Source organism: Chinchilla lanigera, unplaced genomic scaffold (assembly GCF_000276665.1).
Source record: "Chinchilla lanigera isolate Chin_1 unplaced genomic scaffold, ChiLan1.0 scaffold00037, whole genome shotgun sequence".
Classification (NCBI taxonomy): domain Eukaryota; kingdom Metazoa; phylum Chordata; class Mammalia; order Rodentia; family Chinchillidae; genus Chinchilla; species Chinchilla lanigera.
The window spans coordinates 14,176,752-14,199,881 of record NW_004955438.1 but is presented as its reverse complement, the minus strand read 5'-3'; positions in this window follow the sequence as shown (position 1 = coordinate 14,199,881).

Genomic DNA, 23,130 nt, shown 5'->3' with positions numbered 1-23,130 from the left:
ACTGTGGAAATCAGTGTGGAGATTCCTCACAAAACTAGATTAGAGGTCCCACTTAACCCAGCTATTCCCCTTGGGGGTATTTTCCCAGAAGAATTAGAAACATTATATCACAGTAATATATGTGCACCATGTTTATAGCACAGCAATTTGTCATAGCTAAATCTTGTCAACAGCCCAAGATGTGGTATTTTTATACAATGGAGTATTATTCAGCTATAAAGAAAGGTGAACTCAAAGCTTTCATAGGTAAATGGATGCAACTAGAGACTATACTCTTAAGTGAAATGAATCATATTTAATTTTTCAGTATTTGCTCTTTCTCTGTAATATGAAAAGAAAAGTTAACTAAAAATTCTGGAAAATAATTAGCCTCCCTATCCAGAAGTGCACAATGAGATAAAAAGAACATATTATTTTCCTTTTGGTTTAATTATTTTTGCTGAGGGATGCATTTATACATAATATATACATATATTATATATTTATATTTCCCCCTCCCTTCTTTTTTAGTGCTAGGGTTTTGCCATGTTGCCCAGGCTGGCCCTGAACTCCTAGACACATGTAAGTGGTGCTCCTCCTGCCTTAGCCTCTGCTGAATGGTTAGAAATACAGCCTCTTGCTCCTGCATCCAATTTATATGTTTTGTTTTTGTTTTTGAGAGAGGGTCTCTCTATGCAGTTCAGGCTGGACTTGAGCTCATTTTGTATCCCAGGCTGGTCTCCAACTCACAACAATCCTCCTGCCTCAGCCTCCCGAGTGCTGGGATTACAGGCGTATGCCACCACGCCCGGCTTTTGTTTTTTTTGAGACAGTGTCTCACTATGTAGTGCTGGCTGACTTTGAACTTGCTTATGTACCCCGGGTGGCCTTGAACTCATGACTATCCTCCTACCTCGGTTTAACAAGTGCTAAGATTACAGGTGTGTATCACCACGCCCAGCCTCAGCTTATATATTCTTAAGGAAATAGAAAGTTTATATGAAAAATTAATATAATACTGAACCACATATCTATTTGATATACATATTTAAAATAGAAGAGAACTGGCTATATACTGCCTGATTTTGTGTGTGGGTATTTTTAAGAACTCCAACTGCCCCTGAAAATCACAGCCTTACTTTTTTCTGCTGTTGTTAATATATTATCCTTACATGGAATGCATTCAGAGTGTGTTTTCACTACTGTCTAGCAAGATATTATCCCAGACTCACTTTTGCTAAGTGGGTACCAAATGTTCTTTTAAAATAGGCTGCATGTATGAAATGGTTTCCTTTTCTCTCTTTTGCTGACCCCTTAGCACTGTTAGTTTCCCAGTTGTGCTCCTTGAGGAATAGACACACACACACACACACACACGCACGCGCACACACATACACACACATGATTATATTTCCTTAATGAATGGGAATTTGTGAGCATTTTGTCATATGGTGTAAATTTGGAGAGATTTTTGCTTTCTAGGTTCCTTTTAAAGCATTTCTAATAGCCAGGTGTGGTGGTGTACACCTGACCCCAGCACTCTGAGAGGCTGAGGCAGGAGATGGAAAGTTCAAGCGCATCTCTGAGCATGAGCAATTTAGGGAGACCCTGTCTCCAAAAGAAGCTGGGAATGTAGCTCAGTGTGAAGGGCCTGCGTTCAACTCTTATTACTGAAAAATAATTCCTTTTCTTTTGAGACAGGGTCTCACTATATAGTTCAGACTGGCTTTGAGCTCCCTATAGCCTATGCTGGCTTTAAACTCATGGTGATCCTCCTGCCTCAGCCTCCTGAGTGCTGGGATTACAGGCATACACCACCGCACCCAGCTACTGAAAAATAATTCTTGTAAGACTTTTGTTTAGAAATAATTTTAGATTTGTGGAAGAGTTGCAAAGGTTATGGAGAGCATTCTCACATACCTCACTGCCAGTTTCCCTTATTATTATCATCTTGCATTACTATGGTACATTTGTCAGAGCAAATGAACCAATCATCACAGTAATGAACTATTTACTAAGTTCACACTTTATTCAAATTCTTTAACCTTTACCAAAGGTTACCTTTTCCATGCTGCTGTCTAGGGATCATACTTGATATTTACACGTTGCACTCTTTTAGGTTTTTCAAGACTGATGTTGTCTCAGACTTCCACTGCTTTTGTGACTTTGACATAATTAATTATATTTTTAAATGAATTATTTAATCGAGAGTGTCTTTTTAAAATTGTGTTTTCTTTAAAGTTAAAGTTATTTCTTTCCAAAAAAGCAGGACTGGGGAGTTAAATCAGCTTTAAAATGCAGTTAGAGGAACTCAGGAGAAGACAATAAATAGCATTTCAACAGGAGAGAGACCAAGGCACATCTCTGAAACAGGAATGGATGGAGAACAATGCCCTCCAGAATGAGGTGTGTTTTCACTTTGAAGGAACAATGAGCCAAATGATAAATTTAATAACTTTTAAGTGGGATAACCGGAAAGACTATCACTTAAATAAATTTACCTCTTTATTCATTTTTCATCCTCTGATGTGCAATAGGACAGTTTTTGATCTCTCGGGGTTAATTTTATTTCAGTTTTCAGTGGTGAAGACAATGACATGTTCTTCTTTTTGCAGTGTCAAAGTTTACTTGAAAAAGCAAAGGTGAAGAGTGAAGCGTGATGGGGAAACTAGCTCTGCAGAGCAAACTCGGGCTGAGTAAAAGAGGAAAAAGCAGACAAAAATACACCCTGGAGAACACAGGATGGGCTATCTAAATGTCTTGGTTTCTTTCCTCTCATTGCTGGGACAAAATACCTGACTCCCAGAATTAAGGAAGGAAAGGTTTATTTAGCTCACTGTTTGTGGAGGTTTCCGTCCACAGTCAGCTGGCTCCAAGGTAGGGTGGCACATGGCACAGGGGTAACAGCTCAAGGCAGCAGAAGACAGCAAAAGCAGCAAGAGCACAAAAGGAGCTGGGGGAGAATGAGACTCTTTTCTTCCCTTATATTGTAAGCAGGCTATCCCTGCCTACGGGGCATGTAGCACTCACAAAATTTCCATGCCATCTTCTTGCACAGGCTCAAGATAAATACGAAGTAAGAACCCTGGACCCTTGCTGAGTCACTTAGTGAACCTTCTAAATTTCTCAAGTTTATACAATGAACAACATCCCAGAGTGGTTAAGGGCATGTCCTTTTCACTCCAGGATGGAGAACTGCTGAGTCACTTAGCCAAGCCTTTAGACTCCTCAAGTTGACACAATGTATCAATTATAACAATAAGGAAAGCCACAATAGACTGTGGTGAACACATAATTGGTGAACACATAAAACAGATGAAAAATTGCTGGGCTATTAGGCAGAGGAAAAGAAATGTCAGTTTGACCCAAGAAAGAGAAGCTGTACTTGATTGTCACAACAGAACTCAGGACTTTCATAATCCCATTTTCCCTTTTACTCACACAGCAAGTGAGGTCTTACAGAGTAACACTTTCAGATGAATATTTGAGATTATTTTAGAACTTGTACTTAGCATAAATATATTTTATGAGATATTGGTAGGCAATGAATATTTCAATAATGGGAAAAAGATTTGATAATACAATGGTTTGTCGCAGGAGGGGGGGTATAGTGGTAATAGAGCTTGTGCAGAAGAAAAAGAAAGAAATGTCCTCTACCTAGGTTCAACACTTACATGACAAAGAATTACGGTTAAACCAGGAGCTAGAGAGATTGCGTAACCATCTTTTAGAATCAGAAGATTCTTATACCCGGGAAGCTTTGGAAGAAGATAGAGAGGCCAAACTAAGAAAGAAAGTCACAGTACTGGAGGAAAAGCTAGTTTCGTCCTCTAATTGCAATGGAAAATGCAAGGTAACTTTTATTTTTGCATTAACCTTAACTGAGTACGTCTTGAGTGTCAGAATCAGTCAGCAGTTTTTGTATGTTAGTTTATTTTCACAAAGTTCATTGTCTGCTTTTTACAAAGAAGGAACTGCAGGTAAAGGGACTGAAAGCTCTGACTGAACCCAGGCACACGGGTTGTGTGTAGGAGTCTCTCACTTTACCCTGTGACTCTTAAGCACCTCTAGCATTCATACCCTGCCTCTTCAGCACTACCCTAGACAACTGCCATTTGTCCTTTTAGGACAATAGCCTGAAGTTCTGGCTCATTTACTTAGTTATCCCTTGCCCCCAAAGAACTAATTTAACTTACATGGTTTATTTTTCACCAGATGACCCAAGGTTGAACTAGATATGAATATGAGACAGGACAGGGGAGGAGCCCAGCAGGGTGAGGACCTCGGTCAGGATGAGCAATTAACTCTTGGTTTATTAGAACCTTTGAGTAATCAAGACTGCAATTTATTTTACAGTTTTATTTCTCTCTTTCTCAAAAAAAGATTTTACTCTTCTTTTTAGAAATATTCTTTGTTATAAAAACATTACATAATCTACTTCAGGTAAAACATCCCAAGGAAAAGAACATAAAGCATAGCTTCACTCATCCAACATAATCTTTTTTCAATGCATTATACTTGTGTGTACATGTTATATATCTTTTTAAAAGCAAAAGTAAGATTATACTAGTAATATTGATTTGTAACTTTTATGTTGCTTAATATGAGTATCAGCATACATTAAATCATATATTTCTGCAGGATAATGTTATGGTTAAAGAATGCACCATTATTTAACTTTGGCATAATTTCTTTAACCTAGTCACTTATTATAGGATAATTAGAGTGTTTCAACTTTTCAGAATCACTGAGTGCTGTTATGATATCCTGAGACACTTTTTTGTTAAGGACAGATTATTCTATCAGTGTAAAGTTTTAGAAACAGAACTTGTAGGTCATGGGGCACTTTTAAATTTTTTTGATTGCATTGACAGATTACTTTCCAGAAAAATACTGACTATATTTCTATTAGTAATATGCACTTCTTTTTTTCTATGTATGATTCTGAGGAAAATATAAGGAGATAGCAGATGCTGTGTGCAAAGAGGTTATTTGCAGTGAGGTAATATTCCTAAGGGTGAGTCCTCATCCCACTCCACTTTGCAGGGCATATTGTTGTACTGTCTCAGAAGGAGAATTTCTTTGATATGGAAATTAAAATATTGAGTGATGTTTTGTATATGTTTTTTACTTTGGCAGAATTGCCAAAATATCCCCAGGCATCGCATTATATATCATAATTCTTCCTTGCAATTTTCACACACTTATTTTCTCTAATTGAAATAGATGCTAGTCTCACTTTTCCTTCTAGTAACTTCCAGAATAACCTTCCTTAAGTAGAGCTATGATCTTGTAACCTTTTTTTTTTTAAAAATGAGTCTTCCATAATTTGATCCCAGACTACTTTCCATCTTAGCTTTGTTTCATACTATTATCCACATCTAGATAAACTATATTACATATCTCTTTATAGCTACTATTTTCCTATGTATTATTCTTCTGTCTTTTTCATTTCATATTCCTTCTTTCACCTGAGAGTGGGCCTGATCCTTAACAGTTTTTCTGTGTATTCCAAAGGGAACTATGTTTAGTAACCCATTCCTCATATCTATAAACAAGATCTGTTGTGATACCTTTCTTTTGAACTTGCTTAACATTTTGAGTCTTTAATAGGGCGCTTATATTTTACTTTAGGGTACCAGTAATTATTGACCTATCTTATACTGTCTCCCATCCAACACAATATGAACTTAATAGGGCACAGGGATGACGCTATTCACTTTATACCCTTCCTACAGCATATATTACATATAGCTTAATAGATATTCAGTAAGTATTTGTCTTATGAGTAATGAATCTGTCAACCAGGTCATGGTATTTTGAGTCCTTACTTCATACTAACACCTGGTATTTATTAACTTTTTGAGTGCTGTCATGGATCAGTTTATCCTTGTAATCATGCTTTGATTTGCTAAGCAACGGAGTTGGATAAAATCCAGGGACATTTGGGGATAGAGTCCAGGTCTCCTTATCAATTGACAGCTCTTTCCACAAGAGGGTGCTATTGAGTAAAATGTCTTAAAAGAATTGATTTTAGTAAGTTTAATAAGCTGCTCTTGAGTAAGAACTTAGCTATAGACTTTTGCAATATTTTGAATGTAATCCTTATACATTAAGGACATACACCAATGACATACATGTTGATAAGTGCTATATAAGTAAATCTCTGGATTATTATTTAGGATGGGGGAGGATTATTGTATTAATGTCGGCAGAAAGAAAGATGATAATTAAAAGATTATTAATTAGAATGGTTCATTAGTAGTGTAAGTTTTGGAAAGTTGTGAGTTCACCATGATTGCAGATGTCAAAAGCAAGGGGCATCATAGATTCTATTCCTTATTATCTTGGAAACTGACAAGTGACTTCAAACTAAACTTAAAATTTTATGATAAATTGCACCCTAGAGTTTTAGCCTAAAAGCATGAAAGTTGCAGTATGTGTATACATTTTTTCTCTGATTTTCCTGGTTAGCCTCATTTTCAGTCTTTGGAACGACTGGTGTTTGTTCAAAGTTCCTCAAACAGCAAAGAAGATTAAATTAGTCAAAACAAAAAATAAAGGTTAGAGGAACTCTTCCAATTTCTTTGACATCTAACTGGAATTCAATGCAATGAAATATAAGGAAGGTCAAATTTGCAGAGACAGAGTTGAATAGTAGTTGCCAGTTGTCTTAGTTATTTTTCTTATTGCGAAGACAAAATACCCAACACTCAAAGTTAAAGGAGAAAAGGTTTATTAGCTCACAGTTCATAGAGGTCTCAATCAGTAGGCTGTAAAGCAGGGTGGAATTGGAGAGGAGGAACAGTTCATGGTGAGCACAAGGCAGGAAAGCAACAAGGGGTGACCATAGCGCTTTCTATCCCTTATAGTTTATCCTTAATCCTATTGCCCTTGATAGTAGCATTGTACCTTGAATCGATCCCAGTGTCACACATTCTAGATCCAGCCACCTCTGAAAACACTGCTCCTGTGACGTGTGAGACTTGGGAGGAAAATCTAGATACAAGCTATATATAACACCAGCGGAAAGAGGAGTTGTTATCTGCTAGAGACGCAGTTTCAACGTGAGAAGAAAAACTGTAGAGACTGATGCATGGTAAGGATTATACAGCATCATGAATGTACTTAGTGCTTCTGAACTGGGTACTTGAAAATGGTTAAGTAGTAAATTTTAAGTTACATTTTACCACAATAAAAAGAAACGTAGTGGAAGTGATTGCATCTTGTTAAATTTTCCCTAAATAGTTTGAAATCTTACTTGAATTTAATGCAGTAGGATGTAAGGAAAGTGTTTCTTCTTATTAAGGTATCTTAGTAGATAAAAGCATTTTGACTTCGGCCTTTAAAAATGTCATTAAGACACTGTAAAGATCAAGTGTTTGCAGGAAGAGTTAAAGATGGCCTTGAAGCAAGAGTGTGAAGCTGCACTGCAACTTTCTATCTCCCAGGAGAAAGCAGAGCAGAGCTCCAGGTCATTAGGCAGCCTGCAGATAGTTCTAGTGCACTTCCAACGTGGTAAGTTGTATGGGTATCTTTCAGTGAAGAAAATCACAGTTACTGGTAATTTTGACTTTTTAAAGGCTGAGTTAAACTAAGGATGCGGAAATCCATGAAGAGTTCTTCACTTGTAGGCGGGAAAGGTAAATAGCCATCAACAAGTTAACTAAGACTCCTCTTACATTTAAGACTAGAGAATATAAATGATGCATCTAATTACTAGTTAAGATGAAAGTTGAGGAATGAGAGGGAGAAAAAGGATGATCAAGTGATAAAGAGGGAGATACAAAGAGAGTAAGATACACAGAGAAAATATTGAGATACGCTTGGAGGTTGAACCTTCTTTAGAGAATTAAGCACCAATAATTGTAATGTTGATTAAACTGTTGTTTATTCATCTGTACTTCAATAACTACACCACCACATTAGGGATCAAGTTTCCAGCACATGAGCTTTGGGGCGCATTTTAACCACAGGAAGACTCGCTTCTTGTAACTGTAATTTGCATTCCCCTGGTTACTCTGAGGTCAAACATCTTTTGATCAGTAATATTTATGCTCACTTGTCAGTTCATTAAGGCACTTACATAGATACTTTCCCCCAACACTTTTAGTCGGCTCTGGTGGTTCCCAAGTGTCTTGTCTGTCAAACAGTTAGAATAAAATCCAGATCTTCTTTTCAAACTAGTTTCATTCTTTTTAATATAAAATGTAATATACATTTTTAAAAACAAAAATAAAAAGAAACTAAGAGGGAATTTAAACCCGCAAAACAAAAACCAAGTGGTAGAAAAAATAAAATATAAAAGTCATTGTTCAAAAAGCTTTAGGGTTAGTTTTAAGCTTTATAAGTGTGAACACTGGAAGGTTTCAGATCATCTGAAAGTTTATTTAAGTTTTCTTTATACTGAATTTAGTTTTGTGGATTTGGAAAAATACATTTTTATGTAATTTTTTTGTTTATTTTAGTCCTTCTGAGTATCAGCCAGGTTTCAACCTTGGAACAAGTGCCAGTAGTGTGTATGTGTTTGTGTTTGTGTGTGTGTGTGTATGTGTGTGTGTGTGTGTGTGTATACATATAGGTGGATGCACACATGTGTGATTTATTTTGATGAACTGGCCACATGGTGGCAGAGGTTGGCTAAGTCAGCCTGAAGTTTATAAGGCTCACAATCAGAGCTCAAACTCATAGATCTATGCGAGAGCTGGTGTCCTGAGGCAGTGAGGAAAGTCACAAGAAGGACAGAACTACAGGGGCACAGGTCAAAGCTGCTGTCCACAGAGGACTTTTTTTTTTTTTTTTTTTTTTTTTGTCCCTTTTGGAGAAGCATGGGAATCTGCTTTGAAGAACTGCTAACTAGTTCCAGCCTCCTGAATTCTCTAGGTTAATGTGTCTTTCTTGAGCCCAAGTGATTAGGGACTTTACAAAGACACCTTGAAAGCAGTATGATTGAATGTTTGATTGAATAACTGAAGACTGTAGTCTATCCAACATAGCACTTCAAAAAAGCTATCACTCTGAAAACTTGGCCTGAAATTACATAGGTAAGTTCGAGAGCAAAGAGGGACCTGCTGGCTAGAGAGCAGAATACAACTGCAAACCAATACAGTGTCGACTAGACCAGTGCAACAGAAGGAGAATACGGAAAATAAGGCCCAGGATACATTTAAGAATTGAAAACTAAACCTTGAACTAAACTTGTCTTAATTTAATGAGAAAAAGGATAGCTTATCTCATAAATGATATGAGAAAACTATCCTTATAGGAGAAAATAAAATTGAACTCCATCTTATCCCCTGTACTAAAATAAATCCCAGATGTAGTAGAGCACGGATTCTCAACTGGGAGTGGTTTTGGATGTGTAGGTATATTTTTTATTACTGCAATGACTGGGTATTTCCTCTAACATTTAAGGGCCTAAGAATTGTTAAGAGTACTTCCATTGAGCAACATTACCTTAAAGACTTAAGTATAAAAATAAAATCTCTTGCAATATAATCTAGAAGACTACATGTACATTCTAGGGGCAAGGAAGATCCAAGACTAGACTCAAGATGTTGAAAGAGCAAACTAGCACATGTTTGTGTACAGTTTAAAAATGTTTCAATAGCAACAGGAAATATAATCAGTAGACAATATTTGCATAGCAGATCTCTGCCTAACAGATATCTTGTGAACAGTATTGCATAGCAGAGGTGACAAAGTGTTCATATCTACAATACAAGTGACTTTTACAAATTGACATGGGAGATGGTTCAGAAAAACACATAGGTAATGCATGCAAAAAAGATTTTCACAGAAGAATAGCTCCAACTCTCCTGTACGCAGGACAGAAATGTTCAAATGATAGTCACAGAAACAAAAATTAATGTAATAAAATCATAGGGAAGTACTGTACTTTATGTTTGACTTGGAAAAATTGAAAAGAGCAAGAATGTTGCTCTAGTTCTTGTGGACTTGTAGTGCATGTTTAATTTTTTTATCTTCTTGTTACTTTTTCTTTTACTTCTGTCACCATGTTGTCCTTTAGTAAAATCTCCTCTCTTTTATTCAGTCTCTCTAAAAAAGGCAGTGTTACATTGTGAGAGTATGGGCTCTATTTTGATACTTACTTAGTTGCATGAACTTGTCTAAGGTCATAGACTTGCAGTTTCAGGATGGAAAGGGTTAATTCTAAGATGTGTTCCAGTCCTATTCTTTGTGGAACAATTTTTGCATACTGCTTTTGAATTTAAAAAAAAAATCCCCCCTCAAGGAGGAAATACTGTGTTGGATTCAGCATCAACAATGACAGAACAGTTGGATCTAAAGGAAGAACAGATTGAAGAACTTAGAAAGCAAAATAGGTTTTCCCTTTTGCCTTTGTTCTCCCCAGCAGTGCTCTTGCTGAGACAAGTGTGCCCTGCTGCCCGCTTTGGCACAGTTGAGTGAGAGCATTGGAGTGTGGCTTCCACTTCCCTCTTCTATACAGACTTGCTTCAATTTTTGTCTGACCCTTGTCAAACTAGTCATCAAGGTGGCTCTGGCTGTCCACTCAGTTCTCTTGGATGTTGAGAAAAATGCTGTTTTGTTCCTTGCTCCTCTGTTAACAATCAGCAGGGTTGATTTGACTGATCCAGCCTTTTCTGCTTATGGCTTCTCCCTGATCAGTTCACGTGCATCCTACCTGATTTGTTAGAGAGGGCAGTATTCTCAAGTATAAAGGAATAACTTTTTGTCAGTGAAGTATGTGCACATAACTGGGTTTTTATGATTGTATATTGAGCTTTATATCAAGCACTGATCATATTTTTCTTCCTTTCTTTCTTTGACTCTTGTAATATATCTCATAGGCCAAATCCATTCCCTAAGGCAAGCTCTGTGTTTCAGATTGTCAGTGAGACTTCAGATGAACAGGAAGTTGATGGGGCTTTGTTGGATCTATCAGCTGACAATGGTGGCATATCCTCACTTACTATCTGATTTAAGGTGACCTGAAGTTGAAGCCATTCCAGGGCTGCATTTAGTGGATAATGATTCGAGGTGACTGGAAAGGTGATTATGGAACCTAGAAGTTCATCAACTTTAGGTGCCCATGTTGGCACAGCAATGACAGGGCACATAATTACAGAATCAGAAACACATTCGACCCAACATAAAACAGAAATTAGAAATAGGCACAAAGAGGAAGTGAAACAGCAGTGATACTGTCAAACCAAAAACAGTGATGTGGACCCTAAGGAGGTGAGTAGGTAAGAGCCATTGAGGTGTGGATGCTTAAGGAGAAGGTGAGTTCACCTAAATCCAGCAGAGGACAGGAAATGGGAATTTTTTAGGAATACAAATAAAAATGATTATAAGCTGTAAAGTAGTTGTCCTCAAAATAATTTATTCTGAGGCACATGACTGCCCAACTGAAAGTCAGCCAGCCTAGAACTCTAACTCTGGGGAGGGCCATTCCCAGTCAATGATGGTAAGAATCAAAGACTGTATACTTATTGTAGTCCTTGCAGTATTTAGTGTTGGTTCAGGTTCCCACTGAAACTCCCACTAGTAGGATATTGTCAGGTTTTCTACATTATGTCTGATAACATTTAGGTGGTCTAAGTTCTTTTCAGGCAAAAACATGATAATTAATATTTAATCATCAATTTATAAGTACTTTGGACTTATCCTGTGGGGTCAATATTAATACAGAAAATTCTCAGCCTAATTAGGCCTATACAGCTGATATTTGAAAAGGAAGGCAAGGGGCCAGTGTGTAGACAGGAAGGGAGTAAAGTTGGTTCAGTTAGGCCTTTAAATTATTCTTGCCCTTTACAGCTTTTCCTAACAATCTGTTTTCTTACATTACCTAAGTCCTTAATACTGCTTTACATCTCTAAACACAAATGTGATTTTATTTTCTCAAACATGTACTCTTGACTTGATGCATTAATAAACCTTTGATGAGCTTACTCATTTTAAAAAGCATCGTTGTATATTTTCTTTCATAAATCATTACATACTTTAAATGTTGATTGATGTTGTAATACTGTACTTTACTTTTAACACAAAAACTTGGCCAGACAGCAAAAAATTTTGCCAGGAGAAACAATTTTGAAAAAGACAGATTGGGTTTTGTAGCAAAGAACATGCATAGGAATGTGAAGTGTAGAGGCAAAGTATTATTTCCTTTCTGAATATCTGTAGGCTAATGATTTAGCTGATACACAGTTTCAACATTTAAACAATATGAGGAAACCCATTTTAAAAACCGATATTTTATTCAAAATCTACATTATGTTATTGTTCCCAAAGCTGTGATGATTCAGTCTGATCAAACACATGAAAAGACTGTTGCCTATGACACCAATATTGAAACAGTAGAATCCCATTATGTCAGTCCCTCTTAGAGTATGGGATTGTTATTTCTGTGTGTGCAACTGTGTTTATGAGTTGATAAAAGGCCTTCTATGAAAAATATGAAGGTAGATGCCTTATCAGGTAGTATAAATACTTACTGAAAACCAATTGCTTAACTTTCATGTTAAGTGCTGTGTGGAATACTAGGTAGGGTCCCCTTCTCAGATTTGCTAAGGAAATGACGTATAGCATAGGTAGACCATAAATTAGTAATTTAAAACAGTGGCACCCAACAGTCAGTAGTCACAACTCAGTGCATATTTAGTTTCTCTAAGGACCCAGTCAGGCAGAGTTATGTGGCATTCCATAGAGGGAGGGAATTTGAAGAGAATCACAAGCAGGATTTCACTTTAGAAGCGTAAGAATTATTTAAAATTGTAAGAAATATTGAAAACTAACTTTCACACTCCCCTCCAAGTAACAATGAGAAGAAACTCTAACGTCACATAGGTACTATATTTGAATAGATAATGTTGGTTGGAAAAAGGATGGACTACTGTTATTCTTCTTTTTAGAAATTATCCTTTCAGCATTTCATCTGAAAATATTCTTTTTCAATAGAGTTTCAAAAACATTTCAAATGGCATGGTATATTTATTGTTACTTTTAGCAAATTCAATACAGTACTCACTGAAAGAGAAATTAGGGAAAGGATACTTTTCATAGTAGCATCCAAAACAATGAAATGCCTAGGAATCAATCTAATGAAGAAAACAAAAGACCTTTACATCTAAAACTACAGTGCTCTGAAAAAGGATATCAAAGAGGACATAAAAAAATGGAAAAATGTACCTTGTTCTTGGGTAGGATGAACAAATATAGTGAAAATGATCACACTTCCAAAATTGTTATACAGATTTAATGCAATTCTGATGAGAATGACAATGGTATACCTCACAGACTTGGAGAAAACAATCTTAAAATTAATTTGGAACCAGAAGACATCTAGAATAGCAATTCTGGACAACAAATGCAAGGCAAGGGGCATCACAATCCCTGACTTGAAATTATGCTACAAAGCTACAGTGATAAAAACAGCATGGTACTGGCAAAAAAAAAAAAAAAAAGACAGACCTGAGCATCAGTGGAAAAGAATAGAAGATGATGAAAGAACTCCAAACATATGCAGCCACCTGATCTTTGAGGAGTGAGCCAAACACATTCACTGAAAGCAAAATAGCCTCTTTAATAAATGGTGCTGGAAAAACTGGCTTTCCACATGCCAAAAATTACAACTAGACCCATATCTTTCTCCATGCACTAAAATAAAATTGAAGTGGATCCAAGATCTAAATATTAAAACAGAAACACTAAATCTGCTGGAAGATAGAAGAGATAAAACTCTTTGAGACATTGGTGTAAGCAAAAACTTCATCAACAAAAACCAGATTGCACAGGAACTATCACAAAGAATCAACAACTGAGATCTCATCTTATTAAAAAGCTTTTTCACAGCAAAAGAAACCATTCAGAGTGAAGAGATAACCCACAGAGTAGGAAAAAAATTTTTGCCAGATGTTTCTCCAACAGTTAATATCTAGACTATAAAAAGAACTCAAATCAGACATCCCCAAATTTAAAGTTCCAATCCAAAAATGGGCATCTGAAATGAACAGACACTTCTCAGATGAAGAAGTAAAAATGGCAAATAATATATGAAAAAATGTTCAACAGCCCTTGTCATTTGAGAGAAGCAAATAATCTCACTCCAGAAAAAAAATGGTTATTATCAAGAAATCAACCAATAACAAATGCTGGTGGGGCACGGAGGAAAAGGAACCCTTCTCCACTGTTTCTGGGAGTTAGACTGATGGAACCACGGTGGAAATCAGTGTGGAGATTCCTCAAAAAAAAACCTAAAACTAGAAGTTCAATTTGACCCAGCTGTTCCCCTTCTTGGTGTCTTCCCACGAGAATTAAAAACATCATACCACAGCAATACATGCACACTGGTTTGTAGTGACACATTTTGTAATAGCCAAATCTTAGAAACAGCCCAAATGCCCATCAAGTGATGAATGGATAAAGAAGATGTGGTTTTTTTATACAATGGAGTACTATTCTGCCATAAAGAAAGATAAGCTTTAGACATTCTTAGCTAAATGGATGCACCTTGACACCATACTCTTAAGTGAAATAAATTGGATGCACAAGTGTAAATACCACATTGTTTCTCTGGTTTGGGAAATCAGAAGTATAAAATGAGGACCAAAATGTATAATAGGTATTGGCAAATGAGAAGAGGAACAAAGGAGGGGGAGGGAGGAAGGAGAGAAAGGACAAGAGAAAAGAGAATAGCAAGAAAAATGGAAATAAAGCTTTTGTACATAAGGAGGGGAAGAAGAGTTGAAGGGAGGGGAATGGGAAGAAAAGAAGAAAAATATATCATGTACAGATACAAATTCCCTACAATATACCATTAAAAAACACAAATTTAATACACCAGTATATAAAGTAGATAAAAAGTGTCATTAAATAACTACATTCTGAACTTGATAAAATTTCAGGATTTCCATGGGAATGTTATTAAAGAGAAAATACACACCTGTGTAAACCTAGACTATAGCTGAACCATTAAAAAATGTTTTATTTTACATATATGTGGATATTTCCATTTTGTACTTCTTTTCTGCCACCATCCTTGAGATAAATTTCTGCTGAACTGAAAATTATCAGGTGAATTAAAATAGAAAGTACAAGACAGTTCTTATTTTATTCAAAATAGTGATGAATTTTAAGGTATGCAAAGAAAAGAAAGTTTTTATAAGCAATATATATACAGTTCTAGCATTCTGAAAATCTTTTCGTCTACCTGTCAGTCTATACCTGTATCTTCAAGGGCTCCATAACTTATTTTTTAAAAAAAAAAAAGCTTAGTGACTGCTTTTAAAAATTTTATTCGAGTTGAGAATGGAAAATTTCCTCAGAATATTTTTAAAAGAAAATCTAGAAGAAGGTATAAAATGAGTTCCAGTAAAACTTACTGTAATATGAAGCATAAAAACATGTTTTAAAACTACAAATATTGGAGAACTTTAAAATATTTTTCATGGAACTACCTTCATGGTGCTAGATGGTGGAGTTTTTATTTTAAATAAAGACATTCCGTTTTCCAGGACATGATTTATACAAGAAAACATATAATGTCCTGTTGAACATATGCCAAATACATTCCCAGACGCTTTGTTACCCAAACCTTTTGAGGGATTTCTTTATAGATGTTTTTGGCAGAAGTGGTGATTTTAGAGGAAACATATAAGAAGTACCAGATGCAGTTTTCTGAATTGCCATAAATGGTTAAAAAGTTATTTGTGAGGATATAACCATCTGGGTTTTCTAGACATTGCCAAAATTTGAATTAAGAAAAAAGTATATATAAATAGGTAAAAAATTAAGCTTTGTGAACTTAATGGTTTATATTTTTAAATATCTGCTTAATATTAACATCTGAGATGTGCTTTCAAAATTGGAGTTTTTGTGTTTTTTTTTTTCAAAATTGGAGTTTTAAACACTTCCTCTATGTATGAAGAAAATATAAGTTGTGTACTGATGAGAATATTTTGAGTTAAAGTTTCATGTACTTTCCTTTCTTTCTGGGTATTTCAGAACATAAATCATTTATTCTTCTTGCCCTCTCTAAATATTCTCTCTTTGCAGAGAGAATCAATCACTCTCTTATTTCTTTGTCAAACACGCACTGCTTATCTGCTTTTTAGCAAGCACTACCGTGGGTACTAGAGATACAAAGACAGGGGATAGAGGTCCTACCTTCAGAACATTTTCCAAACGGGGAGGGGTGGCACACCATCACATACACACAACAGACGGTTTTGAAAGAAAAGAGTTATCTTTTCTTCTTGGTGATGGTGATGTAGAAGGGAAAGGAAGGGTAGTGAAGTGTATTCCTAGCCTCACTTGAGTGATGAATCAGTTTGGCTAAATCGTCAGGTAGTTGGGGTAAAGCATTTTAGAGAGAAGAAGTAATTTATATAAAACAAGGTGTCATAATCTGAAAACTGCCTATGTCACGGTGACTAATAATGACCACAAGGTGACATTCACACGTGTGTGTTGGTGTGGAGGACTGAGAAAGTGGATGTGCAAAGGGGTTGCCTTTGGACAATGAAGCTCCTAAGCATGGATCACAAACACAGCTTATAAACTTGGCCAGAGTGATACTAAAGAGATCAAAGGAGAGGGGCAGAGGCTGTGGTGAATTGAAGAGTGCTTCTTTCTTTTCCTTTTATTTTGTAGTGCTTAGTTTTTATTAATACATGTTTGCAGTACAAAATGTTTGTATGCATTGTGTAGAGTTGGTACATGTAAATAACACACCCCAATTCCTTTCTCCATCACCCACCCCACCCTCCTATTCCTTGCCTCCATCTCTTGATGTTCTTCTCCTTTGAGAAAAGTCTATCTCCTACTTCCTATTATGTATCTTTTGGTTTGCTCATTATTTTTACTTTGTATTTCACATATAAGAGAAACCAAGCCATACTGTGTGTTTGATTTGTTTTACTTAGCACTATGGTCTCAGGCTGCAAATCCATTTTCCCACAAATAACTCAAGTTTATCTTACTTGATGGCAGAGTAGTACTCCATTGTGTGTAGATATCATATTTTCTTTGCCCATTCATCTGTTGATGGACATATAGTCTGCTTCCAAGCACTGTTGGTCATGATTTTGGTCATGAATTTGTTTAGGTGCTCTTTATCTGAAAGTATCTTATCTCTCCATCCATTCTGAAAGATAGTTTTGCAAGATATGTCAGCCTGGATTGGAAATTTTCTCTTGAGGATTCACTTCCAACCTTCCTGGTCTTTACGGTTTGTGTTGAGAAGTCTGCTGTAATTCTAATGGGTTTTCCTTTATAAGTAATTTATTGCTGTTCTCTAACCACTTTTAAGAGCCTGTTCTTGTGATGAACTTCCATGATTTTCACTATGATGTGTTGTGGAGAAGTTCCTTTGTGACTGTGGCTATTTGGGGGGTCTATATTCCTCACTTAACTGTATGTTAAATTCTTTTACCTTATCTGAGAAGTTTTTAGCTATTATTTCAGTAAACAGATTTTTATGCCATTTCTGCTATCTCCTGGTTTTTCGCTAATTCTAGTTAATTTTAGTTTAGTCTTCTTCACATCACATAGGAAAAGTTGGGTCCATTTCTCATGTTCTTTTGCTGTTTTTAAGGTATCTATAATTGGTCACTGACAATAGCCCTTCCCTCTATTGACTCTGTCCTCATATTGATTACTTCTGCTGCCCATACTTCCAATAGAATTTTAATTTCCTGAATTTCTATTTGGAGCCTTTTAGGGATCCTAATTCTTTTATGCTGGTCATGCAAATGTTAGAACATTTTACTTAGCTCTTCTATCTTTTTATTAGTGTCTTCTCTACACTTGCTGATGATTCAGTCTAATTGGCTCCCATATCTTATTACTTCCCCCATATCTTATTACTTACATCTTCCATGTGCTTGCCATGTGCTTTATTGAATGTTTTGTTATCTCCCCTGATGGCATTGTGAATAATTACGGTGTGAGGCTTTTGGTTTCCTCCCCCTCAAAGCCCCATGGAATAGCTTTGGAAGAGTTGAGAGTTTTTGGAGACATTTTGTTGGCTTGTCTTCTCATGTTTCTATTACTCTTTATTTGTTTTGTGTTCAGTCTTACGGATTTAGTATAGTGCAAAATTTTGGTTTTTGTATGGAAACCTCTTCAGTTAATGTCTACTCTTCAGGGGTGTCCTCTGGACTATTGGCTTGCACCTCTGTTCCCAGATGAAACCACCTCCATTTCCCTGAGATGGGGGGATGGTGTGCATTTGGTCCAGCACCCAATTCTCCCAGAATAGACTGCAATATTACTAGAGACTCCACAGCAGTCTGGGTACTGTCATCTCAAAAAAACGAAATAATAGCAATAGCTATGTCACCTTGGCTATAGTAATGAAATTGTATCAATTATAGCATTAAATACAAACAATACTGACAAACTCTAATGACCAATAAAGCATCATCCTCCATAGAGGAGATCTATTATAATATGAACATCAGGACAAACCAAATCATGACCTACCTTTGACCTACAGTATATATCTACTAAACGGAACAACTTTACCTCTACCAACAATAACAATTATTCAACAGCAAGAGTATGCATTTAATCATGTATCAAAAGACTTTTAAAGCTTAGTAGTTATACTAAACAGAGTGTCAAAAAATATGTAATTTAACAATCGCTGTTAATTCCTATTATTTTGTTTTGAAACCCTGTATCATTTTTTATTGTTTCTGTGTGGTTTTGCTTTTGTCTATGTTGTTATTTTGATTTTTTTATCCACTTTAAAATAAAAATATTTAAAGGTAGAGGAGGAGAAAAATTGGAGCATGAAAAAGGCAAATTTTGAAAAATTAATAGGATATGAAAAGGAGAGAAGTAAAATAATGAGTCCTTATTGAGAAGTAAAACGAAATTATTAGTGGTACAGAATAGTCACTGGAAAGAATGAAGAAGAAAAATATAAATAGCAAAAACAAGAGATAAAAGAAGGAAAAGAAAGAAAATTGAAAGGTAAAAAGAGAAAGAAGAAACTAAAAAAAAAAGGGAGGAGAAAAACTCTAAACTCTGAAAAAAACCCAAAGAAGGAAACCATTTAAAAATGCAAAGTAGAGCCCGGCATGGTGGCACACACGTGCCTGTAATCCCAGCACTTGGGAGGCTGAGGCACGAGGATATTTTAGAGTTTGAGACCAGCCTGGGCTGCAAAGTGAGCTCAAGGCCAGCCTGAACTGCATAGTGAGACTCTGTCTCAAAAAAGACAAAAAAAAAAAGTAGAAAAATAAAAAAAGATTGAATCAAAGAGAAAACACCTGTGTTATTATTGAATGAGTGGTTGTTTGCCACAATCTGCCATCCTGGGATCCAGCCAGACATGACTTTCTATGCCTCCCTTTAGGGGCCCTGGTTCTAGGCCCTCCTTGTATAGAGGCCCTTCTGTTCATGCTCTCCAGACTGTGGATACTGTCCAAGCCAAGGTGTGTCCTTGCTTCTGGGGGTAAATGAGGAAGTCGATCAGCTCTGGTTTCTGCTTGATGTAGGCCACAAGGTGGGGGTTCCAGTGGACTGTTGGACTTAATGTTGACTGTGATGGGGTCTGGTTGCTCTCCTTGCTGTCTGGGTGTGGTACGTGTCTGGGAGAGAGTCAGCTAAGAAGTCTTTGCCTTTGCCATCCCAGGCCATGCTTGCTTGGGGTTGAGGCTTTGCTCCTTTAACACAGATTGGCTTTCTCACTACTGTTTTATCTTTCTTTAAAGTTCTGAAAAATAGAAATATTTGTTGCGAGAACCAGATATTTCCCATCTACTTCCTGGGGTCAGAGCAAGCAACCCATGACCCCACTGCCATTACAGTCTGAATCTCCACCCTCTGTGTTCCTGGTACAGACAGGAGATCCTGGTTCAGAAAGCCCATGAAGTGCTAACACCATGCTTCACATTAGGGCCCTCCCTGCATGTGCCCTGCACCACCCAAGGTACTAGACCAGGTGGTCCATGAACTGCTGGCACTGCGGTTCACGTCTGGGCTTTACTTGTGCCCTGACCTCCTGGAGGTCACAGACACAGGCAGTCCATGAGCAATGCCAGTGCAGCCCACACCTAGCTCCTGTGCACACCCTGAGCTGAGTGGAGACACAAAATCAAGTGGTCCATAAACTGTTGACACTGCGATTCATGTCTCATTTCTGCCTGCACCCTGAGCTGCCTGGGGACACAGGAGCACTGGTCCATGATTATGCCACCAGTGCAGCTTGCTTCTGGGTCATACGCATGCCCTCAACTGCGAGGAGACACTGGATCAGATGGTCTGCCATCAGCTGACATCACAGTTCACATCTGAGACCTGGGAGAAGTAGGTATACTTCACCATCTGCCAGAAGACCCCAGACTAAGCAGTGCATCTCAGAGGACACTGAGGGGCAAGACTGACCACCAAGAAAACTAGGGACACTAGTGACCTTTGCTAAGCTGCCAGGGAAGAGGGATACTGAGTGTTCTGCCTCCAGCATCAAATGTGACAAAATGAAGAGCTAAAACACAATTTCAGAACTCCACCCAACTCAGAACAAGGCCACATAGAAGAACTTGGTAAATACACTCCTGAAATTGCTGAAATGATTGCAATGGAAGTAAAGAAACAACTCCATCAGGCCATAGAAAATATCAGATCAGAGATAATCTCTCAGGTAAAAAATGAAATGACAATAATAATGAAAGAATTGCTCAGAACATTTAAAGAAGAAATATGTAGAAAATAGACGAATATAGGCAACAGATGGAAATGTTAAATGAACAATATAGGAATGAACTAGAACGCATGAAACAGATTCAAAGAGACATCCAGGAAATCAAAGCTTCCACTAGAAGCTGGTAAAACTGCTTGAAGGAAGCCAAACATAGAATTTCAGATTTTGAAGACAGCATGGCAGCTAGCGACTGTGAAAGAAAGGATCTCGTAAAATCAACAAGGATCCAGGAAAACTCAATTCAACAGCTGCAAGATGAGGCAAAGAGGAATAATGTACGACTTATAGGAGTCAGTGAAAGAGCAGGAGGCAACACAACTGACATAAAACAAATATTTCCAGAAACAATAGCAGAAAATTTCCCAGGTATGGAAACAGAACATGATATACAGTAAATGAGGCATATAGAACTCCACACAACCAAAACCAAAATAAAACTACACCCAGACATATGATAGTCAAGTTCCCAGATCTCCAGCAAAAGAACAGAATATTAAAAGCTGCCAGAGAAAAGAAACAGATTACCTATAAAGGAAAGCCCATCAGAATCATAACAGACTTCTCAGCACAAACCATCCATTGAGAAGAGCTTGGAGCAAAGTATTATAGGTCCTGAGACAAAACAGCTTCCAACCAAGATGAATGTATCCTGCCAAACTATTCTTCAAATTCAACGGAGAAACAAAATATTTCTATGACAAAAACCTTCATGAGTGCCAAACCATCCTTACAAAGAGTACTAAAAGATATTCCAGACACAGAAAAAAATGACTGCAATTTCAAGAACAGCAAAAGAAAGGAACATCAGGCACAGCAAGCAATTAAACAGGTAGAAAAAGTAGGAAACCAGCAGCAAGTGAATAACATGACAATGATAAACCAACACATTAACAGTTATAACCGTAAATGTAAATGGCCTCAATTCACCAGTCAAAAGAAACAGACTGGCAGAGTGGATTAAGAAAAAATCCAACTATATGCTGTATACAAGAAACACATTTTACTCAAAAGGAAATCCATAGACTGAAAGTCAAAGGATGGAAAACAATTCTTCATGCAACAGAAACCCAGAAAAAAGCAGGTGTAGCTATTATATTTGCAGACAATGTAAACTTCAAACTGACAACAATCCAAAGAGATAAAGAAGGTCACTACACACTTGTTAGGGGAAAACTGAAAGAGGAAGAGATAGCAATCATAAACATGTATGCACCACATATCAGAGCACCAAACTGTATAAGGCAAATCTTAACAGACATGAAAACCTATATACTTAATAACACTATTGTAATAGGGGACCTCAACACCCCTTTGACACAAAGAGATAGGTCAACCAGACAAAAAATCGGCAAAAAATAACAGCCAAATCAAATCTGCAAAAAAATGGACTTAGTAGATGTATACAGAGCATTCCACCCCATAACATTAGAATACACATTTTTCTCAGCTGCACATGGGACTTTCTCTAAAATAGAACACATTCTATCCTATTAAGCATACCTAGCTAAATGCAAAAGAATTGAAATTATCCCATGCATATTACCTGACCACAGGGCAATGAAATTGGAAATTAACGACAAAAGGAACTCCAAAAACTCCATAAACACTTGGAAATTAAATAACAACCTTCTGAACAACCAATGGGTCACAGAAGAAATTAAAAAATGCCTACAAACAAATGAAAATGTAAATACAACTTACTGGAATCTGTGGGATGCAATGAAAGCAGTCCTCACAGGGAAATTTATAGCGTGAACTCACACATAAGGAAAACACGAAGAGAACAAATAAATAGCCTCATGCTGCACCTCAAACTTTTATAAAAACAAGAACAAGTCAAACCCAAAGCCCAAAGAAGGGAGGAGATTATAAAGATCAGGGCAGAAATTAAGATGAGGCAGAAAACCCTCCAAAAAATAAATGAATCAAAGAGTTGGTTCTTTGAAAAAATAAATAAAATTAATAAACCCCCTACCCAGCCTTACCAAAAAAAGAAAGGAAAAAACTCATATTCATGAAATAAGGAATGAAAAGGATGAAATCACTACATGTCCTACAGAAATTCAAAAGATCATTAATACGTACTTTGAAAATCTTTACTCTGATAGGACAGAAAACTCACCATTCCTATTCAACATAGTTCTGGAAGCATTAGCCAGAGCAATTAGAGAAGAGAGAGAAACAAAAGGAATAAGGATAGGAATGAAAGAAGTAAAATTATCACTATTTGCAGATGACATGATACTTTACATGGGAGACCCCAAAACTCCACAAGAAGACTCCTTGAATTAATCAACAAATTCAGCAGTGTAGCTGGATACAAAGTCAACACCCAAAAATCGATAGCATTCCTGTACACAAACAACAAACAGACTGAGAGAGAAATTAAGGAACCATACCTTTCACAATAACATCCCAGTAATTGAAATATTTAGGAATCAATCTAACAAAAG